Here is a 17,369-nt window from a genome sequence, read left to right as displayed (position 1 = left end):
TTTGTCTGCAGTAAAATAAAAAGAGTTGTATGATTTTTTTAAATTTTGGTTTTAAGTGAGAAGACAAATAGGTAATGTGGTAACAGTGATATTTCTGTGTAAATTTGAAAATATACATAATATTCTTATTTTGTGCTTACACTTACTGATAACATAGACTTGAGTATAAACATGAGTATTTCATATGTATCTAGTCATGTAGTGTAAAGGAATCTTATTTAAAACAGGCAGCTGACTTTGCAGTGGGTACATCCCATCTGAAATGCTTAATTACCTACTGGCAATGGACATGTTTATCATAAGTAATTATGTCTATGAATGCATAGATGATTCCAAAATACCCTATAATTTACCTATGAAGGGTGTAACCACCTTATAACTTATTCAAACCTTGACAAACTGAATTATATTTTGACCTTGTGATTAAAATATTTATCCACAATACTGTATCCACTACAACATAAAATCTTTACAATACCTTACATTTTCTATCTATCTATCTATCTATCTATCTATCTATCTATCTATCTATCTATCTATCTATCTATCTATCTATCTATCTATCTATCTATCTATCTATCTATCTATCTATGTGTGGTATAACGAAATGTCTGCAGTGTTATTGTGCTGTGGAGAGAAAAGGACTGCTTGTGACTATGGTAGTAATTACATGAATCAGGCAATTGGCTAATGCTTCATGGTCATAAAAATGACCTTAGGAGCAGTGTCTGTCCATCACACTGACCATTTACCTTTAAAGAGGCTCGCCTTTCTCTGGCCGCAGACGCAGAATCTTTCAGCTTCTCAAAAAGAAGGGATAGTAGATTGTGTATCAGTTTGTTTTGCAAGATTTGGCCTGAAATGAATGGTGGATAAAAGCTCTTGAACACGAGGGCTTGTTCCAGATTAGGGCTGGAGTGGAAGCTCTGGAGCCGGTCAAAGCAGAACACACAATAGTAAACAAGCAGCAAGGAGGAATGTTATCCAGCAGGAATCAAACATCACCGTTTCACACGCACATGGTCAGCAGCCCGTAAATGACATGTCTTCGTTCGAAGTCTAAGTTGTGCTGATCATAATGGCAAATTATGAAATTTGATGTTAATTTTTAAATTATTCAATCTTTTTTCTTGGGTCACTTCTTTATTGTATACTTTATTTTATCAATGTTGACGAAAACATTGAGGGTATAGTGAAGAAAACATTTAGTAACATTAATAACTTACAACGTGCAAACTTTCTTTGAGTGTGAATGCAACATCAACCATCTCAACCAGTAGTTTTCATTACATATTTGGCCTGAAACCATGATGCAAACATACTTTTCTCATTCATTTTTCCTGCTGTCATTATCGAAACCCTGTGTCATGAATCATGATAAAATACAAAATCAAATGTCTGCAGTTAGGAGATAATGACATGTGCGGGACGTTATGTCATAAAAACATCCTCGAAGGAGGTCGAGAACATGATCACCTTCCTTTTTGCCAAAAAACAAGACCTGTGTATAGAGCTACAAAAGACACTTTACATTCCTGTTCACCCCACTCACCCTGGGAGGTATTCCTGGCTCCGTTGCTAATGGAAATTGCACCCGTTTTTGGGATAACCAGAGTCTTGGCACGGACAGAAAGGCCTCTTTGTGTATATTTTTATTGAGTATCTATTTATGGTCACTGCCCGTCGTGGCTTTCGCTATTTTTTTGTTCACCTCCCATCGACTGGGTTTACATTACGTCCATGATAAGTTAATAGTAACTGTTGATGTGGTGTGGCTGGCTCCTCCCCCATCCTTCACCGATGACTTACTCCAGCTGAAGTAATAACGTAGGCTTCGACGCCTGTGAACGTTATCGTGTGATTTAAAATGTTTTTTGCTGCTGACATGCGCAGAACCGACGAGGTGTGTAGTGGCGTTCAGCGTGTGCAGTGCCGTCTGACAGTGGATGGTTTGTAAGTGCCATTTGCGCCTCCACAGTCCTAACTTACCTCACAGAATGGAAACTTGGTAACCACATTCTTCCTCCATAATCTCACTTATGACATATAACAATTGATCAAAAAGTAGATTACAGTTGGTAAAGCACTCTAAAAAAAAACCCTTTAATATACAAACAGTCGTCTCTAGGGACACTTGGGAAAATGCTGGTGACATCACTATTTACATCCTGTTTTATGGTGTTTGAATGTATTCTCTTGTCAATCTGTCTGTCTGCATGGAAGAAAGTTAGCAGCACAGAAGAGGTTAGAACTCCAGAGGTGGTGATTGGTGTAGCAGGGCAGGGTGGGCGTGTATGTGGGGGAGTGTGTGTGTGTGTGGGGGGGGGGGGTTGAAAGTCTCCCACCATGCTCTTCACAGCACTCTCCCATCTAACAGTCTGCTCTCAGCTCCTTCCAGGAGAGAGAGAGAGAGAGAGAGAGAGAGAGAGAGAGAGAGACTGGAGTGTGTGGGCGAGTCTGATCTGCAATTAACGCTGGCTGTCAGAAGGAGAAGGCTGGCGTTTACACCGTTACTTCTGAAGCACTGAGCGCAACACTTTCCTCTCCCCCCCCACCCCCCTCCCAGAAAAATCTCTTTCCCAAGGAGGAGAAAGCAGCAGGAAGCTTGCGACGGGAGCTCCGAGCAAGAAAGGGAAGGCAGAGCAAGCACAGGAGCCGAACTGGATATTCCGGGGCCATAACGGAGGTGGTTATCAGCGCTTTGATCGCCGGGTGAGCAGTGCTTTAGATTTTCTCTCTCTCCGTCTGTCCGTAACACACTCCTGCGTGGCTGTTTCCAGACTGCCCAACAGACGCAAGTTCCTCAGGGCTGCCGCTTTGCTCCGAGCTCTGACTGCCCTGAGCCAGGCGTGATATAATAGCGAGAAGTGAGTGGCGTTCCGTTGAGCATGGCTGAAAAGCAGTGTCAGTGTCAGTATTGGGCCCTGTCTTGCGACCCGGTACCGGCCTGGAATAGTTGACAGGGGCGCAGCCCGCCTTGTTCACACGCTTCTTTCAGCTTCACGCAGACGTCACAGTTCTCTAGGCACTTGTGTGTGTGTGTGTGTGTGTGTGTGCGTGTGTGTGTGTGTGTGTGTGTGTGTGTGTGTGTGTGTGTGTGTGTGTGTGTGTGTGTGTGTGTGTGTGCGCGCAGCACCCTTCTCTCGAGGGTCTCATTTGCGTCAGCTGCCACTGGCGAAGGATGCGTTGTTTGATCACAAGGTTAGCTGCAGATGCACTTCAGCAGATATGGGCATTTCACAAAGAAGTCTATATTATTTCTGTGAACTGAGTTTTAGTGGCAGTTATTACAGCCAAATGACGTGCACTTATATTTGAAAAGCCTTTTAGAGAAATCGTCTATAGGAAACTGCAATGCTTTACAAGCCATAAGCAAAGCACATAATAATGCATTTTATTTTGAAATAATTATTGCGAAATTACTGCCTGACTATATGTTGACTGGCTTATGATATTAACTTGTTAAATCATAGTCGAACTTAAATAATTTGTTAAGAAGCTTCCATTTGAGTTTTTCTTCACTTTTAACTGAAGATCGACAGATAAAAATTGTGGAGTTGATCTGATGACACCTAAACAAACACTTCAAAGCCATTACCTCCAGAAGTCTGGACCGGGAAATGGACTGATTCCATGCTCATACACCCCTGCACAGGGCCTGTTCTTTTTTTGGAGTAAAGTGTGAAGGCACTTTGGCAATTGTGCTCCAAATATTTCCCAGATCAGCTGTAAGGAATGTGCAACACTTCTGTCCCATGTCCATGAAACTCAGGGTAGGTTTTCTTATTGTTTCAACACCTCACTCTCTCACTTTCTCACTCTCTCTCTGCCTGTAACACACGCGCATGCTCAGGGCTGATATGATTGTTTACTGGAGCCCCATCACTGAGCTGGAGATTCCAGCGTTCTCCCGTGAGACCTGGAGGCTGGATGCAGAATCTTGAACCCAGTAGATAATGTTTCACCCATAGTTTTTCTTCTGTGGGCAACACACACTTTTTTCCCCTCCAGGAAACATCTCCAAGGGTCTTTTAGTGAATAGCAAGATATTGTAAGTGAAGTACATCTATGGGCAAAATGGGCAGGCTTATGAATATGCATGGCTCCCACATGCATATATTTGGGTGATTTACCCACTGTCGACCTTCCTCTCTATTATCTGTGGGGTTGGATGGGTTTGCTAAACCAGCGGAATGTACGGTGTCCCAGCGGGGTCACCCAGCAATCAGCCCCGAGCGTCTCCAAAACCAGAAACCTCTGGCTGCTTCCCGTCCCGCTGCTTCGGCTCCTCGTTGTATGTTTGATGCTAAATAGGTTACCCCAGGATACGAGAAACATGCCAGGCAAACAGAGAGATCATCGCTTAAGACGTGTATCAAAATATTAGCTCCTCGTCACCCCTCCCCCTCCTTCCTACACACAAACCTCGGCCTGTTACAGCCTGTAAATAGGTTTCCCTGACACTTGCCAAATAAAACCATCTATCAGGTTCTTAGGCTGCACAGTTTTAACTTTATTAGGTAGGCCCTTAATATGTAGAGATGATGACTTTCAAATCCATTGGCCAGTGGATTAGCAAGCAACTTTGGCACGGGTCCCTGCGCCACATGGGCTTTATAAATACTGCTCACTTTCTGACATGCGGATGAGGTTTCAGAGTGAATATTTATCAAATCAAATTTAAACACTTATAGCCAGTGTTCTTAGTTTTTCTGTTTTTTTTTTTTTTTGGAAGTCTGCAAATCTGTGAGGCGCAAAGCTCTAATTAAAAAAGAGAGGGTCTTTCAGGGCGTAATTATCTGGCTAGGCACTTGTCAGCTGGATGTATTTCTGTTGCTCCCTTTTTCTTACCTGGAAAGGCCTTTTGGAAGGTCATGCATCGATAATCATCTATCTTATTAGGAGCGGAGTTTGGAAACACTTGCCGGAGCAAGTAGAGAGCACTGGGTTAACCCACAGGCCAACTCAAATACTTTTAAAACTAGCTGTGGCTACTCCAGACACAGATTAAACAACATTTTGAACTAAATCTTTGGAGATTGTGAACTTTTGACCTTAGAATATATGTAAACATTCCGGAGAATACTGTTGTGTTATATTGATTTTTTTTGGTTTGACTCAAAATTGTCTCTAAGGGTTTCTGATATGTAAATATTTCACATTATTAGTGAATATTGCAGGGTTGATAAGTTTAATAAAATCCATGCAGTCATACATGCAGAACCATTATGTCAACTGTCCAATTAAGAGATGGCTCATATTGTAAGTGTCCAAGGCATGGAGAATTTTACTATAGGAAAGAACACAAAGTTTCCAGAGTATTAAAGAACCCACGTCTGAGCTGGTGATCACATGTTTATGACCTTACCCAGTTTTTGTGGATCATAAAACAGTTTCATTACATTTCATTTGTCTTTTAACACAGACGTCTTTGACGTTGCCCAAACCTCGTTTGTTCTGGGTGGCTTCCATGCTGTGCTCGACTCCCTTCCACACTTCCTGCTAAACACGGCCGCACTCACGCGTGCACTCCGAAAGAGTGACCCTGAATCCCCACGCCTCGGCATCTGTGGGAGCAGCTGACATTTATGACCTCGGAGGCCCCCGCCGACCTTTCACCCTCCGTGCCCCACTCAGCACACGTGCAACCGGCTCCTCCCCTCACGGGAGACCTCCTTTGTCCCACCCACCACCAGTCAGCTCAGCCCGTCATGTCTGGCCTTGTCAGAGGAGCAAGCGAGAGGCCTGTACTCAGCCTTAGAGCCAGAGCAGCAGACCAAATCTGCTGCTAATCTTTTTTCCACCCCAATCGATCCTCCTCCTCTTCCTCCTCTTCCTCCTCCTCCTCCTCTCCACTGCCTCACGCCTACAAGGTGTTGCCCACTTGATTGAAAGAGCGTGGTTGCGGCGGAAAGACCGCCCCGCTCTCAGCCCCAAGAGGACAGAAACGAAAACGCGGGGGAGTCCAGGGCCCTGTCCCAGGGTGCAGCCTGATTGGCTGGAGAGCCAGGCCTTTTTTTGCACGTGGCACTACATGGCTTTAGCCTGCACTCCTGACGCCGAGGCAGCCCATGCTGCCGTAAGCACTTCCAGCAGTTTCATCTTTATGTTAACATAAGCTGTGAGCGGGAGTTTTACGTCTGTGATCTGCTGTGTTGTCATCGTTGCACCCAGTCTAATTGGAACAAAACTGCAGTTTCATCTCATTTTATTGTGATTGGAAGCTTTGATGGAGACCACCTTTGATATTTCAGTCAGAGAAATATCTCTGGGACTGTGAGCCGCTCCTGTTAGATAACCCCCCGTCAGATTTAGATTTATTGTGTTGATCCAGAAGGCAGATCCGTCTCATATCTTCTGGTTTCTTGGGGCGTCTCATTGGATCAGCACTCCAGCCACTATCTACAGAAGCGTCTCCCTGTCTCTTTCCACAGCAGGCTTTGCTGGAGTGGGTAGTTGTTCGTCCAGCTTCCTGTCACTGAGCAGTACATCTGTTCATGGTAAATGTGAAATACGCAAAGGTTTAATAACTTTGGCAGAAATCACTCGGCATGCCAGCAAGATTCATACATCCTCTTCTGCCTAATGTCGTTGTGCCCTAACAATTTTTAAATCTCATCTAAAAAGTATTTTTAAAATCTCAGTGAGTGGCAGAGCTGGGAGGAAAAAAATGATTCTCAGATGCCTTGTGACAATTGTGTATTGATGGGGTAATGATCCAATCTTCTTAGATGTTAAGCACCTTCAGAATCCTGCAAGTCTTAGTCACTTGTGTTTATCTATGGAACCTATGCACAGGCTCCATGGACACGTGTGTGTGTGTGTGTGTGTGTGTGTGTGTGTGTGTGTGTTTAATTAGCAGTGAAATACCTTTGTACATGGATACATGGAACCTCTGCATAGCTTACACAGCTAAACGTAAATGACCAAGAAATATACAACATTTTGATTACAGCAGATTATTAAGTGATGGAATACTGTTTTCTTAAAATACAATTTATTTGATCACTAAGCACTTTGTATGACTTTAATAACTTGTGGCCTCACTAGTTGACTCATTTACTTTAAGTTATCTTAATTGTTAATTTATTTACAAACTCAGTTTAAGTTAGTTGGATTGTTATCTTATTTACACACTCCCTCTTGATGTTAGCTGGCTGTTGTCTTATTTACACACTCACCCTGGATGTTAGCTGGATTGTTGTCTTATTTACACACTCACCCTGGATGTTAGCTGGATTGTTGTCTTATTTACACACTCACCCTGTATGTTAGCTGGATTGTTGTCTTATTTTCACACTCACCCTGGATGTTAGCTGGATTGCTGTCTTATTTTCACACTTACCCTGGATATTAGCTGGATTGTTGTCTTATTTTTACACTCACCCTGGATGTTAGTTCGATAGTAGTCTTATTTACACACTCACCCTGGATGCTAGCTGGATTGTTGTCTTATTTACACACTCACCCTGGATATTAGCTGGATTGTTGTCTTATTTTCACACTCACCCTGGATGTTAGTTCGATAGTAGTCTTATTTACACACTCACCCTGGATGTTAGCTGGATTGTTGTCTAATTTACACACTTACTGTGGATGTTAGTTGGATTGTTGTCTTATTTACACACTCACCCTGGATGTTAGCTGGATTGTTGTCTTATTTACACACTCACCCTGGATATTAGCTGGATTGTTGTCTTATTTTCACACTCACCCTGGATGTTAGCTGGATTGTTGTCTTATTTTCACACTCACCCTGGATGTTAGTTCGATAGTAGTCTTATTTACACACTCACCCTGGATGTTAGCTGGATTGTTGTCTAATTTACACACTCACCGTGGATGTTAGCTGGATTGTTGTCTTATTTACACACTCACCCTGGATGTTAGCTGGATTGTTGTCTAATTTACACACTCACCGTGGATGTTAGCTGGATTGTGGAAGGAAAGTTTAACAGACCACCATCGTTTGCTTCCAACTAACAATAACCTAACTGTGTGCTTAATAATTGTTTATTAATTGCTTAAAAATGTAGTTTTCAGAGAGAATGATTTTATTATCATATTGATGCAATCAAATGAAATGGAATGTAAAGCTGTCTAAAGAGTCCCACCTTTCCGAGTGAGGGGATAAAGGCAAAGTGTCCTGAATTTCAGGCTGTTATCACATTTGGTGGAACTGAAAGTGTTGGCCCGGCTCTCCCGCCGAGCTGAGGGGCCACGGGCTGGTGCAGGTGAACACCACGGACACGTCCTCAACACAAACAAACAAACAGCTCTAATCTAAGAGCGTACAAAACGGTGGAAAGTGCCTCACTACTCTTGGGTCATATCATGCAATCAGTCGCAATAGCTGTTTGGCAGGAAGTGGGGCTTGTGAGGTGGTCTCCGGATAGCTTGTGACGGAGGCGGGGCAGACTGCACCTGTGTTCTGCAGCACTCCCCCACCTGCACGCATCTCCCGTTACCCCTGCGCTGGTGGGGGCTGCCACATTAGTTTCAAACCGCAGCTGCATGTTGTGCCACATGTCGCGGCGCATATCCGAGCTGAACACTGCGAAACTCGCACCTCGCGTGATCGTAAAGAGTGCCACGCGCGTGTCTGCTCACGTGGCTGGTCGGAATCATTTGGTAAGAATCGGAACCTGGAAAGGCCTTCCTGGAAACACCTTTTTTTTTGTGTTGTGCATAGCCAAGTTTTCTATTTTGTGCATAGATCTTGTTTTGGGTCACCAGTCACGCATGCAGTGCGGTGGTGTGGTGCTTGCTGAAGGCATTGTACAAATTCAAAGAGAAAGAGAAATGCAGACACTTGTTAGATGGCGACTAGTTAGTTTTCTATAGAAACTAACGCAACTTGTTTGACTTACGAGGCTGAGCAAAGCAGGCCTCCTGAGCGCAGGGTGAGATCTTATCAGATGATAGTCGTTCTCTCCCTGACCGTGCTGGTGAGCTCTGCAGACGTTGCTCAATTGCAGGCTGACGTCACCCAGAGCTGAAAGCATGTTTGGCACTTTGGGAACAAAGGCTGAGACATCCAGCGGGACTGGGCGTGCTCCTGCCGTTAAACTTCACGGCCCGACGGAGTCTCGCTCTCCTGCTCCGTCCGCGAACGTGCCACCGTGCCTCGGCCGAAGTCCGTCCGGAACTCGGATGCACCGCAGTTAGGCCTGAAGGCACTTTTTTCTTTCCCAAATGTCACAGGTTAACAGACACATGTGTTCAGCGGTAGCATTATTAATTAGATATCTGCGCCTTAATAATAAATGGGACGTAATCTTTCACAGTCCCATTTGTTACAATAGTTACGGCAAAATGAACAAAAGCACAAAGGGATGGTTTCTTCTCCAGCCTGGTTTAAATGGTGCAGAACGTAGCCTCTAACGCCGTAGGAAGTGTGGAGACCTCCAGCAGCTGCTGTGGCCTGTGGGGAGCAGGAAGAGGGGCCGGCGTCCGTGCTTCTCCCGCAGTTCCGGCCCCCGTCGAGGGGGATGTGGTGCTTCCCACTGTACTTTAAAGACGAAGAAAGGAAGTGATCTAAGATGTGGTGGACTTCACCTCCTGGGCAGGGGGAAGAGAGAACAACCCACGCTGAGCGCTGACTCCACAGTCCCGAACACACAGGAACGGCTCCAATGTTTCCGGCCGGGTCCGGCTACCTTCTAAACCTTGTAACGGGGCTGTTCGCGTTGCCTAGAGTCCAGTGTCTTTGAGCCTCTTCAAGGAAAAATGCAGGAAGATGAACAAATGCACATTAATTCATTTTTCAGGGGTGCATGTTTTGAGTTTATACACGTCTCATGTACACAAAGCACGTAAATGCTGTTTAGGATATAAGATGCAAAATGACGGTGTTCTGGAGAAGGCTGTTGCTCCCTAACCCCAAACACAGGGGTAAAGACTACATGTCACAGACACTATGTCACTTTTGACTGCTGGGCAGTTGATTGACCCTAATCCCCGCAATTTGCCAAGATATAGCTCCTGTAATGTGTGACCTCGTCGGTCTGTCAGGGCCTCGAGCACGCTCTCTCTCTTCCACGGTCTGCAGTGCGCCGATAGTGGGATGTGCATGAGAAGGCTGGCATGAAGGAGGGCTTTTATCTTAGCTGTGGTGAAAGAGGAAATGCCTCCTAATTCACATGAACGCAGCAATGTTTTGTTCCTGACTGGCTAGTCCCGCTCCAGCTCAGCCTTCTTCCGGTCCGTGCCATGCCGTCCTCTGCGGATTCTGGTCTCCAAGAAGAGGCAGTGTGTTTCCTCTCATTAAAGGCCCCCGATCCTATTAGGTTTCCCTGCGCCGTAGCCCGAGCATCGACTCTGGCCCCATTGAGCGCAGTCGAGCGCTCGGAAGGGTCATCCGCGGCCGTGCGTCGATAGGCCACCGCAAGCCCTCCCCGCCGGCACAGCGCGCTTGACCTCTGCCCTGTAAGGACAACAGCGAGAAGCAGGGCAGGGATCGGTTTCACGGACGTGACATCGGCCTCCCTGTAGCCTCCACAGGCACCGATCACTTTCCAGCCAGGAAAACCATGATGCCACTCCCACTGGGGGAAGAGAAAAGAACAATTACACAACCCGAGCGCGCTGCAGACTTCAGCGGCGACGCGCCTGCTCAACAGAGGTGTTTAGCCGTGCGCTGCAAGGAAAAGGAGTGTAAAAATGCAGGCAGTGGATGTGAAGAAAGCTATTTAAAACTAGTCATCAGGATCGCGGGACTATCTCAGGATCAGCTACGCCTCTGTGAGCAAGTTCTGCAAGTGTATTCCTCAGCCCCCCCCCAACTGCTCTCTCTCCTTTCTGCTCTGTCTCTCTTTCTTACTCTCTCTCCCTCCCTCCCTCTCTCTCTCTCTCTCTCTCTCTCTCTCTCTCTCTCCGGATGAAACAGTGTTCGGGTGTGTTTCTGTGGGTGGTGGGGGCGGATGACTGTATCTCAGCTGTTCTCTGGCCATACTTGGCCTGGGCTGCTCTCGCTCCCTCCCTGCCCCTGCCTGTCTCCATCTCTCTGTCTCTCCCTTGCTGTCTCTTTCTTTCCCTGTCTTTCGCTCTCCACCTCCCTGATTCTCTTTCTCTCTCTCTCTCTCTCTCTCTCTCTCTCGCGCTCTCCCTCTTCATGGGTCCTTATCTACCACTCCAAATGGCCTTCAGGAGCTCCCAGTGCCATGCCTTTGGAAGATGGAGGACATCGTGTTCGTTGCATTCAGTGTGTTTTTGGTCTGACTAGCTGTTATTCGGATATGTTGGGGCCAAGGAGACCAAATAATGAACTCCACACTGCAGAATGTCATCTCTGCGCTAAAAGATCCTCCCACCAGTTGCTTTATTGGAAACACGTACTTGGCATGCAGCGGGTGCACTCACTCTCCTCGTTATTAGGTGCATCCTAGCATACAGGCCTCGAATTGCGGACCGCAACCCGTTTCTCTGCACAGTTCGTCAGCTATCCTCTTCCATCTTCATCACTGGTCTGACCACAGAACCACTGTGGGTCTCAGCACAGCGGTGACACCAACGTTGTAGTGGGTGTTAGGCTGGGATGAGTGTGTGAGGGTTTGACACGTTTGTTCTGCTGCTGGGTTCAGAGTGGTCTGCCAACCAAAAACATCTACACAGCAGCAGTCAGAATCTGACCACCCATAAAGACAAAAACACAACTTCTGCATGGCAACAGAAGGGCTGCATGAAGATGTTTCTAATAACAAATGCTCAGTGGCATATAAATGTAGATGTTTATTTGGACAATGGCAGCACCTTGGAGCCTGTAACGAGCCAGTAACGAGCCAGTAACGAGCCTGTAACGAGCCTGTAACAAGCCTGTAACGAGCCAGTAACGAGCCTGTAACGAGCCCAAAGGAGTGGCTGGGGTTCTTTTTTGGCCTGAGAAAATTGCAGGGTAAAGGGCAGTTGTGTTTTTGTTCAACTGCCCCAGCCGGACCCAGGGGTGTGTGGCTTGGGCTGCTGTTATGTCATTTTGAATATTATGGGTAAAAAAAAAAAGATGACAAATGTTGTTTTTAAATTCTTATTTTGTATTTTTTTTTTTTTTTTTTTGGTCCAAGTAGAAAATATTCACCTGTTTCATTTGTGAACTAAATATTGTGGGGTTTTTTTTTCCTATCCAGTACACTGACTCTGTGCATCTGGTAAAAGATTATCAGTGCTTCTATAAAAAAAAATCTCATTAGTTCACAACCTTCACCCGTTTGTGAGTCATAGGCACACACACTGCCTGGGTTGCATAAAGCTTTTATATAATGTAGCATTGTGGAACATGCCACTATGAAGATGATCGAAATGTCATAGGGGAAGAAGACAGTATCAAATATTTATTCTAAGCCATTTGGAACTTCTTCCATAAAAAGTACTAACATATATGTGTGTGCTGTATGTACTCGGGAGGTATGGATCCTCATGCTTAGTTTGAACAGAGAGAATATATCTGTTCTCGGGCTGGAGTGCTGAAATGGAGATAGTGCTGTTAGAGATCTCCAGCATCTGCTGCACATGAGTAAGTCATCACGGTATGATTATATATATATATTTTTGTTTGTGTGTGCATGTGTGTTCATGCACAGAATCCCCGAGGACAGAGATCTCAGTTTGTCTGCACTGTTTCCTGTTTCGCAGCTGGGGATCTGGGAGTAGGGATCTGGGTGCTGGCACATGGGCAGCATCAAAAGACTGCCTGGCCACTTGACACAGCCCCCAGGCCGCCGCCGGGGGCTGGGGGCCGGGGGCCGGGGGCCGGGGCCTGTCTGTGGTGCTGTCTGCAGGGAGAGCTCTCTCTGGTGATCACACACTTTCTCTCCCAACCCCTCCGTGCTAAAGGTTCACCACGCAAAAAAGGGCCAGGGACATGTGCCATCACTTCACACAGCAAGTCCAGAAGAATGCTTTCACGCAGAATTTCAGTGATCGAATTGTGTGCGCATGTGTGTGCGTGTGTGCGTGTGTGTGTGTGTGTGTGTGTGTGTGTGTGTGTGAGTGAGAGCATGTGAGAGTGGGAGAAGAAATGATTCCTTTCAGTAAGACCTTCATTTAAAGTATAGCATTTCAATGATTTGCCTCAGGCAGGGAAGATTCACTTATTGACAAATTTCATAAAAGACCACAAAATTTCATAAAGGGCCATGCCTTTGAATCTCAGAGGCTGAGTTCCAAACATTCTCCTTATCACTCAGCATCTACCCATTGTGCGTGTTTTTTTTTTTTTTTTTTCATAACCGGCTATGTGTGTAGAAAAATAACAGAATGGACGTTTAAAACAACCTTAAAATGTTCATGCTATGGAATGGTCAACAAATATAGCAAGATCAGTGTTGAGACATAATGACTTTTGGAGGCGGAACTCTTCAGTTCTGTCACAGTTCTCACAGTTCTGTGTTTACAATGCAGCACCTGATGGAGTTGTTAAGGGGTGCTGTTGGTGGAGTTTAGCTGCAGCTCTGACGTGAAGATCTCACGTCATTCGCCAAGCCGGACTCCTCCAAACGAGGCCTAAGCCAAGTCTTTCTTTTATGTTTTTATTCATCGCACCGGACAACATTATTTTAGCTCCAGAATCACATCCCTCTGTGGACTAGTTCCAGTTTGTTTCAGCGTGGTTGAACTGTTTCACATGTGTGTAGGTTTACAGAGGCCTTTAAATAAACAGAAATATCTCACTGCATCATGTAGTGCCTTTTCTAAACACACCTTCTGTCACGGCACGCTCCCCTTGCCGCTGGTCACGTGGTACGGCCCGCCGCGCGCAGTGGGAGTCACTTTGTGTTGCTTGTAGCCACGCCCCCATGATGGCACACACCTGCACCTGGTTTAACGTGTGTCTGTGTGTATTTAAACCCCTGCATCAGTCTTTGGTCATTGTTCAGGTTGATGTGTATCCATGTTAACCGTATATGTTCGTGCCGCCTTGTTGATATCCACCATGGTTCGAGCTAGTTATAAGTATCCATGTTCACTGATTACATTATGTGTGAGTGCCACCATTGTCTGCGTTATATGTCATTAAACGTCTCTCTGCGTTGAAGGAGTCTGTGCGTCCTGCTCCGCGCCCTGCGGCACTCGGGTCGTTACACCTTCACATTAAACTGGTTCCAAATTGTTATTTTCTCCCTGATGGTGGACCAGAAAATCCCAAACGTGCTACAATTAGCATGGGCAAAAATTCCATCAGGAGGACGGCCTCACCACAAGAAATGGATCTAAATGTTTGGTGAGGGTCATCGCTTTATCCTTGAGAAACTGAGAATCCATTCATCGGCTCGGCTTGGAAACCTGACTGACGCAAATGGATCACTGGGAATAGGAGCGTCCCAACAGTAATTATGTTACAACGCCTGTACCGCACACGACCGAGGGTGGGGGAGCGATGAGCCACATCTCTTGTTCCACTGCAAGCCTTTATGTCCTTCCCTTATTGCCATACACACAGAACATATGGAGGCATACGCACATGTTTACACACACACACGCACGCACGAACACACGCACACACGCACACACACACACACACTTTTGGCTGTGACATGTACCATGCAGTAGCCATGCATGCTTCAAAAAGTTGCATTTGAAAATTCAGTCCCAGCTGTGGCATGTGTCTCGTGAGGGCCACATTCAGACAGTAAATACCCTGAAGATGTGTCTGTAGCCCTAGTCAGAAATCCCTCTTGTGAGTCTTCTTTTTTTTCAGCCCGCCAACATTTTAACCTGAGCCAAATAAAGTAAACAACACAGCCGAGCAAACCTCGACCGAGGCCACACTGTCTGCACACAGTCCTACCATGCAGCCTATCAGAGCATTTGATTTCAATGATTACATCCTCTTCCTTCTGAGGCCCAGAGCATGTTAGTATATTAGTGCTAGTCTATGCATGCCTCCTCTCACACACACACAAACAGCAGCCTGGTGTGGTGCAGGGTTGTGCAGGGTTGTGCAGTGTTGTGCAGGGTTGTGCAGGGTTATGCAGGGTTGTGTAGTGTTGTGCAGGGTTGTGCCGAGTTGTGCAGTGTTGTGCAGTGTTGTGCAGGGTTGTACAGGGTTATGCAGGGTTGTGTAGTATTGTGCAGTGTTGTGCAAGGTTGTGTATGGTTGTGCAGTATAGTGCAGAGTTGTCCAGTACTATGCATTGTTTGTGCATGGTTGTGCAGCATTGTGCAGTGCTTGTGCAGGTTGTGCAGGATGCAGTATTGTGCAGTGCTTGTGCAGAGTTGTGCAGTGTGGTGCATGGTTGTGCAGCATAGTGCAGTGCTTGTGCAGGGTTGTACAGTGCTTGCACAGGGTTGCGCAGTATTGTGCAGAGTTGTGCAGTGTGGTGCATGGTTGTGCAGTATCGTGCAGGGTTGTGCCATGTTGTGTAGGGTTGTGCAGTGTTGTGTAACGTTGTGTAGTATTGTGCAGGGTTGTGTAGGGTTATGCAGTGTTGTGCAGTGTTGTGTAGGGTTGTGCAGTATTTTGCAGGTTTGGAGCAGATGCTCCAGCCATGGTAACAGGAAAGATGGAAGTCCTGCAGGATGCAGGGAGCAGGAGCACTGCTGAACTTTCCTCCATGGCTTTTTGCACGCGGCCCCCGAGGCACCTCGTCTAGTCAAAGTCACCTTGTGGAGTTCTCCCTGCCTGCCTCGTGCCCTGGCTTGCCCGCGTGATTGATTGTAGCGATGTCTGTTGTGGAGCAGTCTTGCTCTCCGCCATTCTGTTGTATTCGATCTCTAATACCTGCTTCTAAAACATTCATGTTTTGAATGTTTATTTGTGAGACCATTAACGAGTTTTTCCTCTAGCTGATAATGTTAGTTAATCAGGACCATTTAACGTCTCGATTACACAAACCTTTTTAAACAAAAAATGAACAAATTAAGTCAATGCATTCAAGATTCCGTTGTCACATCATTTGAAAATGACAGAACTTGAAAAACGATGAAATAGATGAGATTTATTTCTGCTGATGTTTAGTTTAAGGCAGGCACCTTCGTTTCGGTGTCGTTCACTAAGGGCGCTCTCAGCTGATAGCTTTTCCCCTGCCTGTGCCGGAGTCTGTGCCTTATGTACGCGATCACCAGCCGTGCAGGCCTCGGAGAGCAGAGGGGCCTTCTCCGCTTGGGGGGCGGCGGACGTGGCGATGGCATTCCGTAGCTGATAAGTCGGAAGCGGACTGGCCCGGAAGCGATCAGCCTCGGAGTCGCAGTGTGGTCCGTGCGGATGGAGGGAGCTGGCAGGGATTAGCCTCTGGCTGTTGGCCTTTTCAGCAGTGGCAGTAGTCTGGCCAAACACACATGCACGTACGTGCTCACACTCGCACATGCGTGTGCACATATGCAAATACACTCACATGCGCGTGCGTGCACACACACACACACACGCACGCACGCACACACGCACGCACGCACACACACACACACACACACACACACACAGACACACACAGACACGCACGCACACACACACACACACACACAGACACACACAGACACACACACACACACACACACACACACACACACACACAGGAAGGCTTGCACATGCACACAGATGACATGCACATGCATACCTTCTACCCACAAAACAGGATACACAAATTCACACTCTTGGCAGACCTGTGAGAGAGACTCTGAGCACTTGACAATAGCCTTGGCAGTGAAAAAGCCAGAGTGATCCTAGCTGTGAAACGGGCCAATCCACCACAGTGCTTTACCTCAGCTCAATAAATCATTATGTTTGTATGACATTAGACTGGTATGCAAATGGTGCTTTGGAATCTGTGTAAGACCGGGCGTAGCTGTCAGGGTGGTGCTACGGGTTCCTGACAATGAAAGGACCGGGCGCCGCGACACACCTGAGCGCTAACGTCAGGTAAGGACAGAAGCACTGCTACGCGGAACCAGAAGTTCGAGACAAATCTCGGATTTGCTCCTCAATAGACACATCCTGCTTTAGGGAGATATGCTGTCAGCTCCTATTTCTGTCCGTTTTGGAGAAGTGAAACCGTGCTATTTCAGATCGCACCACATCCTTCCCCCTTTCTTCACGCCCACCCGTGCAAGCGCACAATCCTTCCCCAGGCAGGTTAAAGCCAGCACAGCTAGCGGAGGTAGCAACGCGCACATAAGAAGCAGGACCGCATATTTCTTTTAAAGATCTTACGGTTCCCACCTGCCAAATATAGTCTTCCTGAGGTTCCGTCATTTGGTGACACGTCTTTCGCCCGCCCCCCCAGCGTCCCCACTTTGGCCGCGGTAAACAGACAGATGTTGATATACGTTGAACCCTTTCGTGTAGCTCGCGGCCCTATTTGGACCGTAATGAAATGGTTCAAGTGCCCTGCAAACAAATGTTTCGAGATGAAATCTCAGTAGATTCAGTCAACATGTCC

At 46.4% G+C, this 17,369-nt stretch overlaps 1 protein-coding gene across 6 annotated transcripts in view; it reads left to right on the top strand.

Annotated features, from left to right (window-relative positions):
* Window positions 1–17,369, top strand: part of mef2aa (myocyte enhancer factor 2aa) — an 80,250-nt gene that overhangs the window by 4,598 nt on the left and 58,283 nt on the right. For all 6 annotated transcript variants that reach the window (XM_035525161.2, XM_035525159.2, XM_081716532.1 and 3 more), the window contains exon 2: window positions 2,567–2,712. The gene's annotated coding sequence lies outside the window, so the exon portion shown is untranslated. The remainder of the gene's footprint in view (window positions 1–2,566; window positions 2,713–17,369) is intronic.

Source organism: Electrophorus electricus, chromosome 6 (genome assembly GCF_041902795.1).
Source record: "Electrophorus electricus isolate QZ-2024a chromosome 6, ASM4190279v1, whole genome shotgun sequence".
NCBI classification, from domain to species: Eukaryota; Metazoa; Chordata; class Actinopteri; order Gymnotiformes; family Gymnotidae; genus Electrophorus; species Electrophorus electricus.
Note: the sequence above shows the minus strand (reverse complement) of the source record. Positions and strands in the feature narration are given on the sequence as shown.